The sequence below is a fragment of the Cryptomeria japonica genome, chromosome 5 (assembly GCF_030272615.1).
Source record: "Cryptomeria japonica chromosome 5, Sugi_1.0, whole genome shotgun sequence".
Classification (NCBI taxonomy): Eukaryota; Viridiplantae; Streptophyta; class Pinopsida; order Cupressales; family Cupressaceae; genus Cryptomeria; species Cryptomeria japonica.
Genome location: NC_081409.1, coordinates 797614783 through 797623312, shown reverse-complemented (window position 1 = coordinate 797623312; position 8530 = coordinate 797614783). Strand labels below are relative to the sequence as shown.

The 8530-nt window shown below is 34.4% G+C and overlaps 1 protein-coding gene across 1 annotated transcript in view; it reads left to right on the top strand.

The window, feature by feature from the left end:
- Nucleotides 1–5792: 5792 nt before the first annotated feature.
- LOC131075583 (proteasome subunit beta type-7-B) overlaps nucleotides 5793–8530 on the top strand; it is a 74830-nt gene continuing 72092 nt past the window's right edge. The window contains exon 1 of the mRNA XM_058012427.2: nucleotides 5793–6033. The gene's annotated coding sequence lies outside the window, so the exon portion shown is untranslated. The remainder of the gene's footprint in view (nucleotides 6034–8530) is intronic.

Below are 8530 nucleotides of genomic sequence, written 5' to 3'. Positions count from 1 at the left end.
GACCAAATTGAAGTGTATAGAGAAAGAGATAGAGAATGTCATAGGAGGAGAAGACAAGGTATGTTAAATATTGCTAATGTTACTTCAACTGAAGAGGAAATTGAATTTGAAAATGTGCCACAAGTTATTGAAAATGAAAAAGTAGATTTTCAAAGTGAAAATATTGAAAATTTTGAAAATGTTGAAAGTGATAATGAAAATGCTCAACATGTGAAAAATTTTGACATAGGAGGTGAAAATGTGGAAAACTTTAACATTGAAGGTGGAATTTCTCAACCAAGTGAACCATATGTAACACCTAATTACTTTAGAAATGAAGACCCTCTCATGGATGAAAGACAAATTCCAAATCCAAGACCTTCAAGAACCCCAAAATGGTTATTTGAAATCGATGAGAATATTATTGCGAATCTTGAAGGCAAGAGGTCAACAAGAACTGTTCGGTTGTGGGCTACACAACTTTTCAACCAAAATTTTAGCAATAAGACATTGACCGAGCAATGCCAACTCTTTGTTCAATTGCTAAAGATGATAAAGATGAGACTATTGCTAAACAAATTGAAGATTCGTATGAACAAGAAGATGGAGAGAAATTCTATTATTGCAAAAAATCTATTTGACGCTCTCAATTCTATTGGAAAGAATACCAAAGAAAGAGATAAGAGAGTCGCTCGAAGAGTGATTACAACCTCCTTAGTAAGCCATCAATTGAGGAAGGCTCATCAAATGAGACAAACTTGTGTTGATTTTAACATAAACTGTAAAACTTTGGATAGAGCACTTGCACGAAGACAAAGACTTGACGATCCACTTCAACAAGATACATGGGCATTTGGTGGGAGGCTTCCATGTGTTGATAAAAAGTTGACTGACAATGTGAAGGAAGAGATTCAACAATTTTGGCACTCTAATTCTAGAGTGTCACCCAATGTAAAGGACGTTTTGAAATGAAGAATCGACAACCGAGACCGCACACCACCTCCCAAACATTTCTTGGAATCAAGCCAAACAATATTGTACAATTTTTTTTGTGAATTACATCCAACTTTGCAAATATCACAAAGGGCATTTGAATCTTTGAAACCATTTTATTGTGTTCCTCTTAAGATTCACAATACCTGTTGTTGCAAGTACCATGTGGAGTTGACAATGGTCCTGGCCACTCATGCAGGTCTTTTTTGATGATATACAATAGTACATCACATTATGATTTTTGATGATATACAGGTTCATGCTAGATCATTTGTTGTTGACAAGACCCTCTCTTGGTGATGGTACATATTCTTTTGTGCATTAATGAGATAAGATTTTGTACTTATACATTAAGTCAAGTGAATGTATTGCTATTTAGAAATGACCATATCTACCATCGTCTTCAATCATGTAGAGAAATGTAGTGAGAAGGGCTTTAATCAACATGTGTCTTTCTTCAAAGTTATGCTTGTATACTTTGCAGAGAAACTGGTAAGTTTCGTAATTATACATCTCGTGCGTCTTAAAAATGTTTGAAATGATCTATTTATAATTTGCCAAACTAATTTGTATTAAGTGTTATAATTTGTTTCTTGTAGCACATTCATTCCACATAAAAAGGTTACTTATTTTGGTTTTCATTTATATGCAGGCATTGTTGTATGTAAGCTTTTCTCTTAGGACATGAGGATGTCTGATGCAGATGAAGTGGGATGTTGTATTTGTATATGGATGTGAATTGACGTAACATTGTTATGATGATATACAATGTCCATGAGCAAATTGGTTTAGTTATATTGATAATAATGTCCATGTATCTGTACATGAGTACATTGGTGTAGTTGTATTGATAATGAAAAAAAAAATCATGTTTGCATATCCCTTCATGGATGTCACATGCAAGTGTAATGGTAATTATGTGTATACAATACATGGAAATATTCATGATCATTATGTGTCTACAATGTAATGCTTGTTTATATATAATTTTAGCACTTAGGGCGCTCAAGGGACGACGTCGTTAGGGTATGACCCCGAGTGTTCGATCGAGTGGGGGGGCAAAATAGGAGCATGCGTAGGGTAATAATGCCCAATTGGACATGTTGGAGTTGACAGTTCGTCATCGCAACGAGTAGAACGAGAAATCGGCCAAGTGACAAATTCCTTGAACAAATGGTTCCCAAGAGGGAGGAAGACCATTTAGGGCAGTCATAGATAAGTCACTGTCTTCGATGCTCTTCCCAATGGTGGCAAGCTGATCTCTCAGCTCAGAGATTCTCATGAAGTAAGCAATAACAAGTTCTTCTTTCTCTAATTTAATGTAGGAGAGCTGATTCCTTAAGGCAAGGATGTAGCTGGTATTGTTGACTTCGTACATCTTTTCCAATGTAGAGAACATCTCACTGGCAGACTTCTTCATGGAGATGGATGGCACCAAATGATTTTTGACGGATTTTAATATTATCCTTTGAGCTTGGAAGTCCTTCTTCCAATCTTCTTTCTCACTTGCACCCTCGGGTTCCTTAGCATTCTTGCTAACATATTCAGCAAGATCATTCAATGCCATCATTATCTTGACCTTCCAAGAAGAGAAATTTGTGTGACCTTCCAACCTATCTTCAAACCTGATATAAGAAGCCATGAGACTAAACTTTTGAACAACAGGTTATAAGGAAGCACAAATCTGATTACAATCTCTATACAGACCTAGGGATCTGATACCATATTGATTTTCGTGATTAGATTAACAATAATGAGCAGGAAATAATAATGCAGTCACAAGAATCAAAGCACACAAATAGAAGGGGCACACAACACAAGTTTACCCTGGGAAAACCTCCCTCTTGGAGGTGAAAAACCCAACAACAAGATTCAAGTTTATATTTTCAAGTTATATTAGATAATATTAGCATACAACTTTGCTTACTGCACTTGAAGCAACATATAAATAAGAACAACAGATTGGAGATTCCAAACTAGGGCACAAGGAATAGCTTGATAGACTTATCTGCACTATCGAGATTTGCTGTTTGCTGCCATGTAGATCATTCATAGATCATAGGAGTGAATTTGCTAACTGTGGATATGATTCGCTGCCACTGAGACAATTTGTTGTTCCTAGAAATGAATTGCTGATACAAGAAGATAGTTCACTGCACTTTTAAGGCTGATTCACATAAGGCTAGCAATGAATAATCTATCTCTATTGTGTAGAATGAATCTTGTTTATATACAAGATTCATGTTTAAGTCTTCTAAGTCGGCCTTAACCAATTCTTTATTTTACATATTCTACTTTGCACTTTGGCACCCAATTTGGGGCCTACATAACTTCCAATTTGTGCCACGTTACCTGTTGGACCCAATCCTATTGTTTGTCCACACGTTACATTTGGGCCTAGCCCTATAGACATCAATTTCTTAATCTACATGTTATATGGGAATAAGACCCAACCCTATAGACATCAATTGTTTAATCTACATGTTACATGGGAATAGGACCCAGCTGAGTCTCCACGTCAAATCCAAAAGAAGGGCCCAGTCGAGTCTCCACGTTACATCAAGAAGAAGGGCCCAACCCTATCCTTATTTATTTTCCTCACTAAGTTACAATAAACTAACACTAAATTTCCTTGGATATTTAACTCATATTTTTGATGGACGTGAAATTCCTTGGGTATTCAACAACATTCATGAATAATTCAAAGGTAGAAGGGAAAATGACCCCGAGTAACCTGTTTGCATTACACTTAACAAATTAATGTAGCAATTATGAAGAGCGAGAAACAAAAAACTGCAATTATTTTAAGAAGTATCTGGTTGTCTGCTGTCTCATTACACGTCATAAATGGCTTGCATCTAGCATCTTATTTTGTTCTAATCCTCTTTTTATCTCTCTAAGCTAGTATTGGTGATAACAATGCTGCCATCAACATTCAATGTATTATTTACCAATTTTGCATTATCTATGGTTTTCATTGATGGATCTTTTAGTAACTGCAAAGAGTTACCTGCTTCAAGATTTGAATTTTCTCAATTAGCAGCCAAATTATGCACTCCAAAAGTTGTATTTGAATTAGTAACACTCATAGGGTTTGCCAAATTTTTATCTTGAATTTTGAAATTCAGCGAACATTTAAAATATGTATGAAATTCGAAAAAAATCATGTTTACATTTGTATGAGAAAACAACATGTTTTTCTTTAAAGTTAATTTCACAAAAGCATTTTGGTTAAAGTTTTTGACAATTTGTTTTTAATATATTCAACGCTTGTGCTAGTGTCAACATAAAATGAGTACATTTGTTTTGTCGTGACATTTCTTCCGCAGTGTTATTTAGTTTGTTCAGGTACACATTTCTTTTGCAGTGTTTGAGAGGAGGGCGTTAGGGCAAGGCGCAACAAGCCACGCGGCCACAACAAAGTTTAACCTTAGGCTGCGCTACTGTAGATTGCCCGCTGCTTCTAGCTCTCTGCCACGACTTGTTCCTAGTTTAGGTCTTTTTTATGAACTTTTTATTTTTAGCTTTTCTTATGTTTTATAAAATTAGAAACATTCAATTTTTATTTTTATAATTGACGTTTATAAACAATTAAATACTTTTTAAACTTTGATTAAGTGTGTATTAAAAAAATAATATTTAATAGATTTAAATTTAATTTAATTTTGTTTTCAAAGTTAAGAGTAAAAATATATTAACTATTTATTTTATGTTATTTAAAATAGAATTTAATATTTCTTTATTTTGTTTTTTTAGAGTTAAAATTAAAAAAATTATTTATTTTGTTTTAATGTTTTTAAAATAAAATTTAATGAATGTTCTCTATATGAAATTTTATTTTCTTTTGTTAATTTTGTGGATATATTATTAAAAATAAAAAAATAAAAAATTTACATAAGGTGATTTTTTTCTTCAGATTTTTCCCCTTGCCGAATTTCATCTGAATTTTATTGTTGCCAAATATAGAGTAATCGATATTTGGTATTACAAGATCATCAAAACAGTACATGTGAACTTTGGGCTGCTATATTGATCTCAGCTTGAGAAAAAATATTGCATATCTATGACTGGGACTCTTGCAAACACTATACACATTTCAGAGTTGTTCACTGCAGTGGCCATTACTGCAAAAATAATGAACTATAAAATTTGAGGGAAACGTCATGAAAAAAAAAAAAATTATACATATGGTCTTTTTTTTAGGACAAAAACTGCGTTATCTTCAAAAGAAAAATTTCAAAGCTTAATCTAATAACTAAATTATGATAGGATACTTTTGTTAAGCATGGAGATTAGAAATTTTATGCACAACGTATGAATTTCATGACAAGTTGATACATGGCACAAGGAGTAATCATTCATGAATAATACCCGAAGGCATGGTAGCATAATACTCAAAAAAACCCGTAATTAATCCCAAGCAATCATGACCTCATTGCATTTGCCATGTCATTTCCCGAGTTTTTCTCAAGTTCTCAAGTTTTTAAAAGGTGGTTTTGATTTTTTAATATATGTTTTTGTGCTCACATTTACACTTAAAGACGCTTAGATATAGGGGAATACAACGCAATGGTAGAACAAACTTTTTTGCTGTTTAGAGTATATTAGATTTTTTTAAGGTTTTAATAGGTTTCTCTTAGAAGTCCAATTATAAACCAGTAAGGTGGGTTTCCTTTCAATTTATTTTCTAATGATGGTATAAGTAACAAGATTAGGCGATTTTCATCCATGATATTCGATTTTATTCGATTTTATTCGATTTTAATTTTTTTTCATGAAATACGTTTAAATTCGGACTTTAATTCGTACGGACACATGTGTCTTTTTTTTTCATTAAAGGTAAAATTTGAAAAGCGTTTTTCAAGGGTTTCGAAAGGGTTTGAGGGTTGGCGGATTTTTTTTAATGAAACGCCTATTTTCCTTGTAGTCCATTAAGAATTCTTTATTTTCTCTCTTTCGAAACAAAACTATTATGCGCAGAGCCTTCACGCTGAGCAAAAGAGGGGCAATCATTTTTCCCGGCGATTTCCAAGACAGTAGAAGAGAGTGACAGAAATCCGGGTATGATTTCCCTACTCTTCAAACACTATCTGCATCTGGCTCTAGCTAGATATCCCAATTTAGAGATTTTTTTGTTGTTTCTGAAAAACCTATATAGCTTTTTAGTCCCTTCTGATGAAGATGCCTCCTCCTAAGACCCTTGTTGTGACCCTCCTTGTTCTTTTGTCACGTCCCAGTGAAGACGCCTGTTGTTGCTTTTTTGTTCCTCTTTATCCATTCTTAATAGCCCTTGCAACCAGAAAAAGAATAGCAAAGCCATTATCACTAACTGCTCCAAATCCCTGGGTATAGCCGATTACCCCATGCTCTGTAGAGGAGCGCATTCCTCCTCGCTTCCCAATTACTCAGCTCCTCTCATTGCAACTGGTATACAATTTTCTAGGAAATGTCAAATTTTTTTCTATGCTTTTATTTTTTATGCTATCTACAAATAGCTTGTTTTCTAGAAAATCTTGTGATCACTTGCCTAATCTGCGAATACTTTGCGAATGTTAGAACTATTATTTGAAAGTGTCTTTGTCCATTAAGATTATCAACAGAGTTCCTGATATCCTATGCTACACAACGAGTTACATAAAAAATCCCAAGTGCTCTTTGGTTGAGGCTCTTCTACTAAATTAGGTTGTTCACTTTCTGATGAATGACAAAAGAAACTCTCTCCCGCCTTCAACACTCAAATACAAAGCACAAAACAAACTTACCAAAACAGAGTCTTTGTTTTTAACTCAACAGAAGAACAGTGAAATATAGTTCCATTCTTTTAAATCTGCAACACATTAATTACAAACATGACCTTCAATGGCCTCTCTCACACTCAGCAATACCCTTCGGCTGATGTTTCCTCAATCGAGACCCTCTCTGCAACTTACACTTCGCAGCCTCCCCACACATGAATTTTTCCCCTTCTCTTATATTGCTCTGCATACGATTCACATTCTGGACATCCATTCGAATTCTTCGTGCTAAATAATAAAACTGTCTTATTTTCATTTATGCGCACTATCCTTACCTGTCAATGCATCTCATTAATTCCCTTATTTCATATTTGGCCAACGTCTTCTTGTCTTCCTATGCACAATTTGAAAATTCTCTTGAAATTAAAATAATTTTTTATGTCTCTACTTTGTTTTCTGTTTCTTTGCCTGCGCGACCTCTGCTTCTATGAAGTTGATCAGTCGTTTTGGTAAGGCTTGGTTGAAATTGAAGACCCTTGGTTGCATCTTGTCATTGGATATGAGACAAACAGTTTAGGGGCTTTGTCTAAACTTCCACATTCTGCATATATATAAACGAACCTTCTTTGAAGCACTATAAATCATGCTGGGAGAACGGTAGAAAGGGTAAAGTGGTTGGGCTTATGTCCTTCTCATTTTTTTAAAAAGTACTAAGGAATCACCAACGTGTTCATAAATTCTTTATGGGTTGTGATCATGACAGCCCATGAAATTTCTTGACCATTTAGTTTAGAACTTTGTGACCTTTCACCAAACTCACACTCTTGGCATGCTAAACGAACAGATTGTTCATTGAATTCCAGACTGAATGTAATGGGCATGAATTCCTTGTTCCAAAGCTCCCACTTCACAAACAAACTACCAGAGAGCAAAGGTTGTATTTTAACTTTCTTATCATAGACAGACGAACAGAGAGATGCCAAATGAAAACCAAAGCAAGTCAACATTGAGGAAACTAAGTGTTGCAACTCCGATGGAACTCTTTGAGTCCCTATAATCCAATCTCAATCATATAGCAGTAACATTAATTTCACCACTTTCTTCTGAATTTGGAAACTTTATAAACTCAAAACTTCTGAACATGTAAAATTAGGGTAATTGAATTTGGAGAAAATTTTGAGCTGTAGGTACTGTGCATGATTTTGACCCATTGAAACTTTTAAGCTAGCCAAATAAATAAATTTTGTATTTTGTGGATTGGAGTTGCTTTTGCTAGATATGCATGTATTGCATGTCCTTAAGCTCTAATTTGGATTTTAAGGACAATTTCTTAGTTGATAATTCTTTCAGTATGTTTTTGTACTGAATATATTTGAGAGGAGGACAGTCAACAGACTGCCAAGGAAAGAAGAAGATACTGAAAGTTACATTGATGCACAGATGGAAAAAAGTAAAAACAGATCGTATGCCAAATTTTATCTAGTACTTGGTCTTCTTTTCATGGTTTTTTCTTTGAAAAAAATGTATATAAAGTTGGAACACTACCACCTATGCCCTTTTTCTTCGCCCCCATGCCGCCGCATGTGTTGTACTCCACCTCTTCACTGCCATCATTAATGGGCCCATCAATTGCAGTCACCTTCGATCACATTGTTTACGAAATTTTTTGTGACATAGTCTGCATCAATTTTCATTGAATTTGGAATCGAACATCAGTTGTTCTTAATCTCTGGGTAAGCAATATTCCATTATCTCTGATTATTGGTTTCTAAGGTTGTAATAAGATTTTAGTTTTGTCATGTGTATTTTGTTCTTCCATTTTG